Source organism: Onychomys torridus, chromosome 5 (assembly GCF_903995425.1).
Source record: "Onychomys torridus chromosome 5, mOncTor1.1, whole genome shotgun sequence".
Classification (NCBI taxonomy): Eukaryota; Metazoa; Chordata; class Mammalia; order Rodentia; family Cricetidae; genus Onychomys; species Onychomys torridus.
The window spans coordinates 72,630,621-72,646,501 of record NC_050447.1 but is presented as its reverse complement, the minus strand read 5'-3'; the positions used below and the strand labels follow the sequence as shown (position 1 = coordinate 72,646,501).

Here is a 15,881-nt window from a genome sequence, read left to right as displayed (position 1 = left end):
AAATTCAAACCATTAATGAGAGTTTTTGTAGTTTTATATGTTTGTTCAATTAGTTAATTTCTACCGTTAAGTGTAGGCAATGCTATGCTGTAGTGGGTAGCTGTTTCAGCTTTGACCTGGAGGTACTATCTCCACTGAGGCTTCTGCTGTCACACCTACAAGGCAGGGCCAAGACAGGAGCCCTTAAGACCTGAGATCCAAATGTGCCTGCTCTCTTGGTTCCTGGATCCTGGATGCTCAGATATTAGTTGAAGTATTAAGGCAACTCTACATAGTTAAAAGGGAGGTTTATTTTGTGGGGTAACTTACAAGTAAAGGGATAGGTTACAGGGTCTGGGAGAGGTGAGCAGTTCAGCAGTGTTCTCTGGAGAACTCTGCTCAGTCTGCCTCCAGTGTCCAGGATCCAGGAACCAAGAGAGCCGGCACATCCGGATCTTAGGTCTTAAGGGCTCCAGTCTCAGCCCTGCCTTGTAGGCATGACAGTTTCTGGGAGCCTCAATGGGGGTAATACTTCTAGGTCAAAGCTGGAACAGCTCCCCACTACACTATGCTGTATCTATAAACCCTGAAACATAAGTGGCCAAGGTATCGAACCCTGAGGTCATTAGAGGAGAGGATAAGACTAATGTTAGAACCTTTTGTTAAATAAAGCACATATTATGGTTATAGGGTTGGATTGTTTCTCTTGCAGCTTCTTTCTGTTTAGATGTTGACTTCAGTGTCCACTAAGCTAATATTCCACAGCCTAACTATGCTAATCCCTACATTCAATTGCCAATTCCTTTCTGTGATTTCTATGCTTAGAAAGTAGGAATTCCAGGAGAGCATCACACTCTGGAATTCTCCAATCTAAAAACCACATAGCCCTCTCTTCTCTCCTTCAAATGTAGGTTTTCAGAATCAACTCAATTTTATTTCTTTGGAAATATACAGGGTTCCCTATTATTGGCCAATGTCTTCCCATAAGCTCTTCCATGGTTTGACTTATCTCCAGTACATGCAAAGGATATCATGAAACTAGTGAGGGTCTTGACCAAATCCCTCCACTCTTGTTTATTTTCCACCCATATCTAGCAGTACACTAATATCCTCCCATGCTCCCTGTGTGCCTTCCTAGATATGAAAATGAAATTTTCTTTATCATAAGTCAGTTAAACTCTGTACCAACTTTCTTCTGTGTTATCTTGAATATCTTTAACATCTCAGCCTATTTATCAAGATTTATTCTCTGGAGAGCTACTAAATGATAGACTGGAGACCATTTCTGATCATTGTTCTCATTCATATTCCTGTACTAGATGATCTCTATCTTCCTAACAAAACATGTGCATTCAATGTGTAAGGGAATACTGTGGTAGGGAGAAAGTAGAAGTATGAAATTACTGCAGATACCAAAAACTGTCATTCCAGAAACTGGCAGAAAATATCGGCCACGTGAGCTTAACACTTCCTAGATGCTTCTGGAAGGTGATGATGATGGTTCATGACAACTGGTTAGCACATCACACTTACTCAAAATGTGATTGAGCAACTACCTAATTTCAGTTGATGTCTTCAAAATCCTTTAGATCTTGAATTACTATTACTTCTGCATCCTGCAGTAACTTCTCATTTTATATTACATCTGTAAGGTTTTTTTTAAAAGTTCAAACTTTCCTTGGTTTTCTCCTTTTATGGTGACTTTTTTCCTTTTTAAGACTCAATTTCTGTTTCATATTTTCCCCATAGCTTCAGTACTTCCTGAAAAAGGGTTCTGTCACAATTCAGCAACATCCTTCAATCACTTCTCTACATTCTGGTTGCCATGGTATCCTCTTTTGGTGCAGAAACTGTAAGTAACCAAGAAAGAAAATTCTTGACTCATTAATAATTTGCTTGGTGTCTATGCCAATTGGACCTGAAGTAGTTAATCATAAGACAGTTATCCATCTGTATAGGTCAATGCTATGGACAATGATCACCAATGAGTCATCTGTAAATGAAGAACTTCTGTGGATCTTTATTTACTTTTCAAATAAATGTTAACCACTGGGTCTAGGTTAAACCATTATTGAGTCAAAGCCCAGAAAGTAACTTTGCAGACTAAAGCGTTAATCAATCTAGGAAAAACTAGTTTATGGTGGTTCTAGACCTTGGTACTAGTCAGTCATTTTTTTGTTCTTTTTGCATAGCTTTTTGTCTATTTCTTTCTCAGAGAATTCTTTGAGGTAGAGTAGTTTCAAACGACACTGAAAATTTCATTAAACTGCATTTAAGTCTGTTTTACATCTTATGAGATTCTACCTTATGAAAATTTCATCACTTTTTAAAGTTAATCCCATTAATCTTTCTAGTCATCCCCTGATCTTCAGAGGAGATATGAACTAATGTTATGAGTTCTCTGTGAAGAAATACATTTCTATCTGTTTAAATTCCTTGGTAACTTCTAATGAAATGAGCTTAAATGTTATAACAGAAAATATCTCATTGTCTTTTTTTAAAAAAAGTATATCAATGTCAAGGCCATTTTACGTTTCAATGTGTTTAAACATTGCACGTAAAATTTTTAAAAAATGCAAAAAGAACAACTCGAATATATAGTCGATGTAGGAATGGAGTCAATAGAGGACATGGCAGCTTCTGAGGTACTGCTTTGTGTATAGCAATCAAAGAAGAGGAGAGATGGAGATAATGAGCCTTGATGTCTAACAGACATGCTCAAATGGGCTGACCAAGTCACTGCCCAGCTGTGTGACCTTGGGCAGTTGAGCTAATGGCTTAGAATTGTTCTTTGTTAAATTCAAGGAGGCGGAAGTATGCTCTAGTCTTTGGTGTGGTCTGTAAAGAAGTGGAACAGTTTAAGCACATGCTTAGCTCACAGCATGTGCTGAGGGTTTCTGTCCTTTGACTTGGTGTCACTCATTTTCTGATTCTGTTTATGTTAGATACATGGCATTTGATTGTTGCAGAGTGCACTGAGGTGAGGGATGAAAATGCACCCCAAGGTGTCCCTGTGCATGGGAAAAATAAAGACAGCGTGAGGCAGGCCTGAGCTATAAAGGAAGCAATATTATTCCTACTTTAAGTGAAACTTAAGTCAAATCTCGATTAGTCCTGCATGGAGAAGCTGTAGAGTAAATTAGAAAAGTTTGTCTTTCTCAAGTCAGGAAATGTCACCAGGGTCAATGCTAGCAAAAAGTCAATAACAATTCAAAAAGATGTATTAGTTTTATTTGACTCTTGAGCCTATAATAATAAATATTGTTAAATACCATCCTGTACTAGGTAAGTTAAAATGTGGGAAGTTGAAACTTAAAAAGATATTCTGTTTAGACAAATAAATGAGCTAAAGTATAAAACTCATAGAAAACAACATGGCTGTAAATCTTTGATACCTTGGGATAGCCTATTGAGAAAAATGATAACCACAAGCCAAAACCAGACAAACTGGACTTATCAAATTAAAAATCTTCGGAGCATCAATAATATGCTGTAGTAAGCGAAGTGTCAATCCTCAAATGGTAAAAGGAGAAAAGAACATATTCTGGTCAGATGATCCGTTGTTTGAAACAAGGTGTCATAAATGGGGCGATATTCTTAGCTGACGACAATGCTCCTAAATTTCAGAAATGGCATCTGTGAAAGTGTGGCAGCATCTGGAGCAGTATTCCAGAAAACTCACATTCACCATGTGATGAAAAGCTTTTACAGTTTTAAAATAGGATTTCTTTTTTATTTAATAAAGTTTTATTTCTCCAAATGTATAGCTGATTGAACCTGTCCATGCATCTTCACCACCAGTTGGGGCATCTCATCCTTTTGGTTTCTGGTGTAAATTACTTGGGCTCCGTGCTTTGAAATCAGCATGGTAAGTCCCTTACTAAGTAGCTCCTGAAGGGCTGTCCTGAATCTCCAGTCTCTCAGAGCCTGCAACTGGAGCAAAAGTTTATAGTTGGGAACTTCCTTATGGAGTTTGTCAAACAGGACTAGACTGTTGAGCTTGTCCCAAACTTTGCCTTTCGGCCGCTTTTGCTTGGCCTTACCACCCAGACTTATTTACTGGGTCTTTGTCATTTTTGGTCAACGTTCTCGAATCTTTCTTCTTGTCATCCTTGGGCAGTGTAGCGACGTTCAGAGAGTGGTGACGACCACTGCAGCCTCCCGCAAAGTAGGATTTTTAAAAATGAGAGAGTCGTTAAATACTAAGAGAACGTTTCTCTCAAAATCCGGCTTCGGGCTTTGGTTTTGTTGTGTTTTTAGGTTGGGGCAGGGACTGTCAGCCATTCCTGCTTAGTACTCATGAGCCTCAGGTGGGTTGCAGAACAGACAGTGTGTGCGTGAGTCAACAGCTTCAAAAGACAGTTAGTTGTCAGTGGCTTCTGAACTCGAGCACTGGCCTGGACGTTCCCAAAGTGTTTACAACTGCTTTTCGATTCTAAGGCCTGCAAATGTGCTTGGCCTTTACATTTTGTCCATCTCCTTCTTTTGTGTGACCTCTCACCTAGTTCCCACATCTGTCCTGTGCTAGATCTTCTGTTCTGTGTGTGCTGAGCATAAGAGCAATCCTTTACAATGCTGATTAAGGGATCATTCATAAAAGAAAACAAATAGCAATTTTTTTTATTTTATAAATACATTTGAGATTTAATTTCAGATTTAAGACTCAACTTTTTAAAAATTTCAAAAACTAAATGGTTGTTGAATAATTTTGCTTGAGATTTAAATTGAATTAAATTAAAAATTTGGATATGTATTAATTATACAATTTACTTTTGTTTATCTTAATTCATGATTCTATTATTAGAAGAATATTTTAAAATATATGAAAATATTTTAAATTTCACATTTACATGAATTTATATTTGGGACGAAAACATCAATTTTAGGCACAGTGAAAAATATAGTAATTACTAAATTAAAAATTCTTTAGGTAATTACTGTAATTGATAGTTACAAAAATTATGTAACTATCACCATTAGAACATAATTACTATTTTTGTGAAAAAAATAGATGTTAACTTTAAAAATTACATATAATCATTATTTTATTGTTCATTTAAATATTGTGTATTTACAGATGATTTTGATATATACACTAGTAATTAAATTTCACCCATATGCTGAGTTTACTGATTTGTACTTACATGAAAGGCATTGCTTTATAAATGTCTATATTTTGGTTTTTAAAGGCATCACAACGAGAAATCACTTAGCTCATAATGCATAACTGACTTTTGAATGTGGAAGTGCTTACATAAATATTGCTCATCTGCATCTGTCTGCTCAAGCCCTCCACAAATGTTAGCAGCAGGTCTACACAGGCAGAACAGGGCAACCGTAAGAAACAGTTTCATAGCTGCAGTGAAGTCTAGAAACAATGTCATTGGAACATCTTTCCTGGCATCATGACAGATGTCTACTCTATACTGACTTGAGAAATTGAGCCATGATTTTACAAACGATTCTCTCACACTCAAAACTCCTTGATTCAAGAGATTCCTTCTGTATTCTCAGGGCCCTTGTGTACAGAAGCATGACTTCCAGAAATGCTGTATCAAACACTGACAGACAAAAAGGAATTAAAAAGTGAAATTAATAACAATCTTCTTTTAAAAAGAATCAGACTGGTATCTTATTTTGGGAAAAATTATGAACACCTTAAGGATGTTATTTTACCTACTACCATGCTTATATTTTAAATGAGATTTCCATTAAAAAATGTACCCACCTACTTACTATGACATTTATATGAGAAAAGAAGTTTCTCAAAGGGTCATCACACCAAAAAGTTCTTCCTTTTACAGCTCTTCTCTAGGTCAGCTCCATGCTATTTTTTGCTATCACTAATTTCTATTCCAGAATTTTATAAAATGGAAAAATAGTACAGACTTGTACGTTTGTTTTCCTTCTGATTGTAGTATTTCTGAGATGTGATTTCCTCTTTTGTCTATCATTCTTACTGATCTTCAATATTCCAGTGTCTATATAAATAAACAAACACAATTTGCTAGTGGAATGGATTTCACTGGTGGATTTGGGGTGGGTGGGGTTGGGAACAGGAAGGATCAGGTCGGGGAAAGAAAATACTGGGAGAACCAACTGGAGTTGGGGGGCATTTTGGGTCAAGGTGGAAACCTAGTGCAATGGAAACCCCCTGGAATCTCGAGAGTGATCCTAGCAAAGACTCCTAGTTATGGAGGACAAAGAGCCTGAACTGGCCATCATCTGTAACCAGGAAAGAAGTCAAGTGGAGAGATTTTGATATCAACCCAGCCACAAAACCTTAGACCAACAGTGTGTCTTCTGCAGTGTTCAGGGACCAGAGCCTAGCAGAGTCCTCATCAAAGAGACCAGAGAGACTTCATTCCGCAACTGATAGGAGCAGAAGCAGAGTCCCACAGATAAACATTAGGTGGAGCTTGGAGTGGGAAGAAGGATGGATTGGAGGAACCAGAGGGGTGAGGGACACCAAGAGAAAACGGCTGCAGAATCAAATAACTGGGACTCAAGGGGGCTCACAGAGATCAGGGAGCCTGCAGGGGTCTGACCTAAGTCCTCTGCATTTATGTTATTGCTGAGTAGCTTGGTGTTCTTGTGGGATTCTCTACAGGAGCAGGGGCTGTCTGCAACTCTTTTGTGTAACCACTCTTCTCCTCCTGCTGGGTTCCCTCGACCAGCCTTGATGTAATGGTATGAGCCTGTTATGCAGTATTGTGTGGATGTCCCTGGGAGGCCTGCTCTTTTCTGAGGGAGACAGAGGGGTGTGAATCTGGGGGAGAGGGGAGGTGGGGGGAGGACACTGTGGGGAGGGGAAGGAAGCAAAACTGTGGTCAGGATGTAATATATAAGAGAAGAATAAAAAGGGACATTAGAGTTAGTACCATGTTCTTCTTATTATGAATAATGCTGATATGAATATTAATGAATGTCTCTTCAATATATATATATATATATATATATATATATATATCTTGGAAAATAATCTGAGAGTGGAAAATTGTTGGATAAGGAAGGTGTATGTATAGCTTTATTAAATAAAATCTATATAATATTGAACTTGTAAGTAATGAATATATACATTAATTTATCCATGTTTTAATTCTACCCAATAAAGTTTTATAGGTTTTAGTGTCTAAATTTTACATAGCTGTTGTTGAATCTATCTCTGATCTATATTTGCTGATGCTATTTTACATGTTTTCAATTTTTTTTGGAAACAAAGTTTTCAAGTTAAGTAGTAATAGCATACATACACTTTAGAGCTAGCCACAGGCACTTAGAGAGACAAAGAAACTCTTAACTTTCTTCACAGTAACTCTGAGTGTCTGTGTGTATGATTCTATGGCTCTTTAAACTACATTACATGTTAGTCAAAGAATACAATGTCAAACAAAGTTTACAGACTATGTAGAGTTTAGAAATTAAGTAAAATTTTAAATTTGGAAAATCTGTTGATTTGCTTTTTTCTATATTTCTTTTTCATTTTTATTAAGACACTTTTCATTTATTTTTACATACCAACCACAGGTCCCCCTCTCTTCCCTCCTTCTGCTCCGTTCCACAGCCTCCCCCCCCCCCCCCCCCGCAAACCTATCCCTCATTCCTTCCTCCATAAAGGTAAGGCATCCCACGGGGAGTCAGCAAATCCTGGTACATTTAGTTGAGGCAGGTCCAAGCCCCTCCTCCTACATCAAGGCTGAGCAAGGTAATGAGCTCCAAAGGCCATCAAGCACTAGGGATGGATCCTGATCCTATTGCCAGGGGACCCCTTAGGCAGACCAAACTATACAGCTGTCTCAGTTATACAGAGGTCTTAGTGCAGTCCCACAGAGGTTCCACAGCTTTTGATCTAAAGTTCATGAGTTCCCACTACCCTGGTTCAGTTGTCTCTGTAAGTTTCCCCATCATGATCTTGTTGTTCCTTGAGATATCTTGATAGACGGAGACATCATGGGGCTAGGGAGAAACATGGTATTAGGAAAGTTCCCAGTAATCTACAGGGATGACCCCAGCTTAGACTACTAGCAATAGTGGAAAGGGTACCTGAGCTGACTCACCCCAGTAATCAGATTGGTGAATATACTGTCATCATAGAGCCTTCATCCGGTAACTGATGGAAACAGATGCAGACATCCACAGCCAAGCACCAGGCCAAGCTCCAGGAGTCCAGTCAAAGAGAGGGAAGAGGGATTCTGTTGATTTACTTTAAATAATTTTCTCCCAGATTAAAAAGAAATATTTTTATTTTCTTTGCCTGCATGTATATAAGTGTGGCATGAGCATGCCTGGTACCCGCTAAGACCAGAAAAGGGTATCAGATGCCCTAAGACTGGAGTAACAGACAATCGTGATTCTCCATGTGTGTGCTGGGAACCCAGGGCCTCTGCAAGAGCAGCAAACAGTCTTAAGCATTGAGTCATCTCTCCTGACCCTTGGAATATTTTCCTTTGTAAATAAAATGGTGAGGTGGGTTTATGAAGTGCCTTGTCTAGATTTAGGACGAGAGAGATGTGGTAAACACAAGGCCACAAACATTCTGACCCTGTGTGAGCAGAGTTCACCATCTGTAATGTATTGAAGACAAACACTATCCTTGCTGTTTTTACAGTTGTTTTGAAGTTTTATAAGGCAGGTCCTGGATGGGAGGCTGCTTCCAATTCCCAATCCACTCCATTTTTTTCCTGATTTTCTATTCTGCTTCACATTATTTGCTAACTTCCTAACTTTCTTGTTGCAGCTTTTATTACTAAAAAAAAATTCTCTCATGTGTATGGATGTTTTCCCTGCATGTACATCTGTGTACCACCTGAATGCCTCGTGCTTGAAGAGGACATTTGGATCTCTGAAACTGGAGTTCCAGAAGGTATGAGCTGCCTTCATGGAATGATTTTTCTAAAACACTAATTTTCTTGCTGGCTGCTGATCTTTAGAACCATAACTGATTTTTATAGCTGACCTTAGATCAAACAACCTTGATAATTTTATAATTGTTTCTAATTCTTTTGTACAAACCGTCCTATTCTTTACTCTGTAATTCTGGTTTTCGTTCTTTTCATATATGCATGATGGCTAGAACTATATGATATTGAATATAATTTCCGATGGTATCTTTGTCTTTTTCCCAATTTGGGGGAAGTTTGAATATTTTACAATTAATATTGAATTTTACTGAGATCAGATTGAGAATATACCATCTATTTAAATTTTGCTGTTTCTTTGTTGAGATGAATGAACAATAAGTTATCATAAATACCTTTTGGGAGATTTATTTAAATGATTACCTCATAATTTCTTAGTAGTTTGGTTATCTGCAGGTTAATTTAATTTTTAAAGAAACTGCTATCGTGATCAGGGGTGATAGTTCAGTTGATGAAGTGCTTGTACAAGCAAGAGGACTTGAGTTCAAGCCTCAGCTCCATGTAATAAAAAATGCAAGGCACAGTGTTGCTCATCTGTACCCCCAATGCTAAGGAGGTGGAGACAGGAGGAGCCCTGCGACTTTTTGGCAGCCAGTCCAGCCGAATCACTGAGCTCCAAGTTCAGCAGTAAATCCTGTCTCAAAAAATAGGATGGATACTGATCGAGAAAGACAGCCAGCATCAACCTATGGCATCCACATCCAAGCCATATGCATACACCTGCACTTGACATTCACATCCAAACACACATGAACATGTGTGGACACACATGTACATGCACATATAGACACAAGAACTGTTATTTTATTTCTTTACTTCTATTTTGGATAATTATTTAATTTTATAATATCACATTTATTTGCATATGTACCAAACTTTGAAGAAAATTCACTATAATATTAATTTTAAAATGGAATGTATATTTATTCAATTCGTATGTAATCATTTTTTATGAAATTTGATAAAAAATTTGATAAAAATAATTGATAAGTAGCATCATACATGCTACTTATGAATATCTTTAAACATGTCTTTTAAACTTTATACCTTCTTATTTTTTTCAACCTGTTATAATATTAAAAAGTTGCTTAGTTTCTTGTGAATTTATATCACAAATAATTTCACACCTAATTCGAAAATAAAATTAACAAAATAATAATGTGAAGTATATATGAACCAACCCAGTGATATATGGTTGATAAAAATGTTTAGAAAACTGCATGTGCTTGGTTGTTTATTATATGCTCAAAGAACAACATTCTTTCTGTCTTTTGAGATCAGTGTCGTGTTTATGGTCAGAGGTTACACTGTTTAGAGAATAGGCTCTAGTTGGAGATTAGGTCGCAGGAAGTATGTAAGGGTCATACATATGAGGAAGTAAGGGAAACCAAGCTGAATTAACCAAGAAATACAAATGTGATTCTCCTAAAGCAGAGCCCTAAGTGATTCCCACAGAGACTTCCAAAGCTAAACTGGCCTTCTAATATAACCCATCTATTGCAAGGTAGGAAGGCTTAACTTTTCATGTGGTTGCCCTCTGGACAGGTATACAGCCTTCCAGAAAGCCTTCAGTACAATTGTACTGTTAGAGAATATGCTGCCAACATTTCCAGCAGCTGGGGAATGAAAGTCACTTAAAAAAAAGATATGGGTAGCACACTGCATTGCCCATCATACCCCAGTGTTTAAGAAGGTGTGCAGGGTGAGGCTCAGTTATAGAGAATTTGCATAGGATGCTTAGTTTGATCCCCAACATTACAAGAACCAAAAATGATAGGCTACTTTAAGCCAAATAATTTTGTTCTGGGTTAATCCATCTTTCTTGATAGTATTTGGACTTTGTCTATACAGTGTCATAAAACACAATGTCAATGGTAGTGTTTTATGGCTTTCATTCTGTCCCTTTGACACTCTTTACATACTTGTAAATGTAGTCCTTAAGAGATCTTTATCCTGATTTCTTAGTCCATTAATTCAAAAGAAGAGTATATCTTTTTAAGTTTACCATGTAGGAAATCCCCGACTTTAGGTCATGCCTTTCTTCTGCAGTGGCTGGAGAATCTTCCAACTATCATCCAGGTTATTTATTTTAGATATTTTGAAACTAAATCACAGAGAGTGGCTTTAATAACCTGGCTGCCAGGAGGATCTATGTGAGTTTGAGGGCAGCCTGGTTTACAGAGTGAGACAGATACCAAAACTACATAGAGAAACCCTGTCTTGAAAAACAAACAAACAAACAAAAAAAGCTGGAGAGATAACACTTCCAGAGATCCTCAGTTCAATTCCCAGCACCCACATGGTGGTTCGCAACCATCTGTAATAATAAGATCAGGTGCCCTCTTCTGGTGGGCAGGTAGGCATACATCTAGGCAGAACACTGTATACATAATAAATATATAAATCTTTGCCGGGCGGTGGTGGCGCACACCTTTAATCCAGCACTTGGGAGGCAGAGGCAGGTGGATTTCTGTGAGTTCGATGCCAGTCTGTGCTACAGAGTGAGTTCTGAGAAAGGCGCAAAGCTACACAGAGAAACCCTGTCTCGAAAAACCAAAAAGTAAAATAAAATAAATAAAATAAAATAAATAAAAAATAAAAACCTGGATGCCTTATTTTGGTAGCCACATCACAGATGATTTGAAGTGCTTCTGACTATTCAAATTAGTCTCACATAGAGTTGACTTTCCCTACATAGGACAGAAACTGTAAGACAATAAACACCTACTTAACAGTGAAGAGTTTGGCCTTATGACTTAACATTATACTTCATTTCAAAGGAAGAGTATGTCCTTACTGGAAGACTAGACAAACTTTGTAAGTTGATATTAGTCCTGTTTAGTGCATTTCCCCCACGCAATCACAGATAGTAATAGAAAAAGAGGAGATAAAAGGAGCAACACACATTAACAAGTTAACAGTTTCTAGAAAAGTCTCCTCTGAACATTTCCCTCTAGACTGCAGTCATTCTGCTTTGAACAACCTTCTTCTAATCTCCTTGACACAGTGACCTCTCCTTTCCAATGGAGTAGACATGGACATATTTCTCTTTCTGAAATATAGATTATCAATTCATAAATGGTGACTATTTGTGGCTGATTGCAAATTCCTATGAACTAGGCTCGATTCTCCCTCCTCCTCCTCCTCCTTTGTGGCTCATCCATGAAGGACATCCAGCATGTGGAGGCATTGAGAACAGAGGGTGAAGTGCAGTGGGAAATCTGTTGGGATTAAATGGCAGTGAATCACCAGTCAGCTACCACCTTTGTTATTCTGTAAGAGTATGAGATGAGTTTCATCCCCCCACAAAATCCACTCTGCTTCACTTCCTCCTCTTCTTGCCCCTGAAATGACATTATGTGATTTCCTCTTCTATGCAACTTAGTTAATAGTTAAATACTGTCAAAATCAATTTATGAATGAATAAACACCCCTAATAAACAGCACACTTTCAAAGCACATGTTCTCTGGATTGATCTAACATTATCCCATAAGTTGTGCCAATACCATTTCAAGTTAACTTCTGTCACGTTTAAATGCATTTACAGGCTAATGGAGCAATTTGTAATTTCACTAAACCTACCCACTACTCAGATATATAGCATATAGTGGATGAATAAGATGTCCAAAAGGTATCAGCCTTGAATGTTCCTGAAGGGTTCCCTCTCTTGCTGCCCTCACTTGCAGAAGCTATCCTGGGAGATGAATGTGCCAGGATAAGTTATCTGAGGCTCATAAAATCTTTTCCAGAGATTGAAATAAAGTCAGTGCTTGCAGAAGACAAATCAATTGTGACATTTCTGAATAGAGTGCGATGCATTTAATTAGCACAAGACATACTGGCAAATGCTGAATTACCCAATAAATCACTGGATGCTGGAACCTGTACAGAGTGGGAATCAGCTGTCGTGCGAGACGTACAGCAAGTGATAATAGGGAGATCTGGCCATTTGTATTGTCACTTTGACCCATTCTCCACTATTATTTTTTTTCTATTTTGACATTTGCACACAGGGCTCTTTTAATTATTTTATAGCATCAGCCATCTCGGTCCCTACCTCCTCAGGGAATATTCACCAAATATTTGCATTTGTAGAGGGCATTTAGGTCTCTTGATGCAATATGGCATGTGGGGTGCTCTGTAGAGGGGTGCTCTGTAGAGGGGGAGTCAGGGCCAATTAAAATCCTAGCACAAATCTACTGAAAAGGTAACTAACAGGGTCACTGTGCTTCAGTCCATTGAAAATATTGAAGGTGTCACCTCAGTTATTTCTGAAGCTCACAATGCTATCTACCAGTTTGGGCAGAAAAATGACATGCTTTAATGTTTGGAACTTTTGTTTAATTTTTTTTTTAACCTAGATCTCAAATGCTGCTTGCTCTAGACTATCTTTGAAATGCTGGAGTTGAAAAATACCAAGGCTTAAATTCAATGTTTTGGCTTTTGAAAATCTGGGGAAAAATTGAAAATGAATTCCAAATGAGTCTTGCTGGCTTAAGAGGACAAAGGAGAGTGTTTCCTCCCATGAGGGCTGTTTTATAGATAAATTGGCAATTCCACTGGCGCTTCTGTCAGGGAATCGTTCTCCATGATATGAACACTAAAGGGCTTGAGCCATAAACACCAGATCATACACATGGCCTCTGTTGCACACCACTCCACACAGCCTTTGGCACCATGTTAAGTGGTGCTATTCAGTGGTAGACAGGGGTAGGTAGGTGGTACGTAGACACACCTGACTATGCAAATGTGGGATGCATTGTGAGGAAACCAACGGGCTATCATTCATAACTCTCCCGTCTGTCAAACTGCAGTCTGATTTTCACGAGGAGTGGAAACTGGAAATGTTATTTCTACATGTCTGCAGGCTGTGTCCAGGGGTTCTTTCTCATCAGATCATGCAGAAACATTTGGGAATTCTTTTCAAATTATGCAAATTCTCATTCCTTCTTTCTGCTGGGTATCCTCAAGTGTGAACAGGGAAGGATTTTCCTTCTCCAAGGAATGTATAGGGAATAGGGAGGTAAGCATAAGGTGAAAGAGCTCAGTGATGGACATCCAAGGCTACAGGAATTCTCAAGGCCAGCAGCACTTCACCTTCCTTCCATGTTGGCTCCTTACCGCCCTGGCTAGAGGAAGGCGAGTACCACAGCTCAGATGGCTGGATCTTCATTAGGCTGAACTGGTTATGTTTCCTTTCTGTTGCCAGTGGCTGGTGGACACTGAAATAATAGCATTCTAGCCAATGCGGCATATTTGGAAGCATGCTGTACACTATCTGGGACATTTTATGGCTTTTCAATACAGGCACACAAAGAGAAATATCCTTTTCTGTCTCCAAATACATTTGCATGATGTCATTTTTAGCAATGAAAAGGCAGGCTTGAGGATGAAAGCCACAGAACCCAAAGGATGAAAGGACTCATGCTCATGACCAACCATCAGTTTTGTCTGGTATGTAGGTGTTCCCAGGGCAGTTTGAATATCAAAATTAAGAAAGTCTCAGTGGATCTCCCCAGAAAAGGAGAACTCTTGGGTCATATAACCATTCTCCTAAGTTAAGCAGTTCTGCAAAAGCCTAATCCTTGGGCTTCAATCCATATGTGGTGTCTTCATTATCTGATCCACTTGAAGATGTGTTTTGTTTCAGGAAGCTTAAAGCATCCTTGATAATCATTATGGAAAGAATTATATTCTAAGTGAAATTTAACAAAATTGGAAGTCCTGTCATAAGAAGGACCTTATGCTTCCCAAACTCCCTTCTCCCTCTTTTCTTTTTTTCATGTGTTTATATGTGTGTGGTGTATATGCATGTGTAGGTGTGTTGGCATTTTTCTGGGCACACGTGTGCAGGTAGAAGTCTGAGGCTGACATCAGGAATCTTCCGTTGCTCTCTCACTTTATTCTGTGAAGCACCGTCTTGCACTGAAACTCAGAGCTCAATGTCGTGGCTAGTCTGGCTTGCCAGCTTGCTTCAGGGATAACTATCTTCAACTTCCAAGGCTGGAATTACAGGCAGGCTGCCAAGACCACCTGGCATTTGTGTTTTGGCAATCTGAATTCTGGTCTTGTTGCTTGAGTGACAAACACCTGAATCACTGAGCCATCTCCCCAGTACCAAAGGTTCTTTCCTTAATCCTAAACCCTCTCTTCTACGCATTAACCAAGTTGACCTTTATCAAAATTAAATTACTTTATTAGCAACTGATAATCATTCATAACCAAACACACCATTTTGACTTCTTTCTACTTATACTGAATTCCTGAAGCTAATGATGGCCATAAAACAGATTAGGCATGTACTAATAGAGAAGCATCTTTTACAACAATGGTAAGTGCCAAGTGAACAGGTAAGAAGATGATGAGCACAACGATGCCTAAATAATTTAGTCCTGGGAAGTTTCACTGTTCTACAGATGTAGCTCCTATTCTGTGCTTCCCAGAAGTTTGTTTTGGAGGTCTGTCACAAGGTCTAAGCCAAGCATCAGACAATGTTCTTCGACTTGCTCCATTCTTAATGCCATCACAAATACCACTGGGTCTTTGTGGTGTGGCTGTTGAATACTGGTTTTGTGTATGACTATACCCTCTGCTTGAACAAAAGAACCGTATAACTTGACACTAAAAGCATCACTTAATTGGGGGCAGGAAAGAGGATTTAAAGGTTAACAGCGTTTGCTTTGCAGTCATGAGGATAGAAGTTTGGATCCCAGGACCCGCATAACAAGCTGGATGTGGCCCTTGAAATGCCTGTTGCTCTGATGTGTGGTGAAATGAAACAAAGCAGCGGAGTTGCTATGGTTTGCTGGGTTGCAGCATATCTGAGATGCAAATTATGGGTTTGAGAAGATATCCTTCCTTAGAAGAAAATATGGAAAGTGACGCAGGAGCATACTCTTAAGAAATAAAGAAATGCTGGTGATCACATGGCTTGCATGCTGAGTACACCATGCTGCTCTTTCTTCCCAGGTCAGAGCTGGGTG

The 15,881-nt window shown here is 38.6% G+C and overlaps 1 pseudogene; it reads right to left on the bottom strand.

Annotated features, from left to right (window-relative positions):
- Nucleotides 1-3,715: 3,715 nt before the first annotated feature.
- LOC118584596 lies at nt 3,716-14,152 on the bottom strand (annotated as a pseudogene).
- Between the last annotated feature and the right edge of the window lie 1,729 nt (nt 14,153-15,881).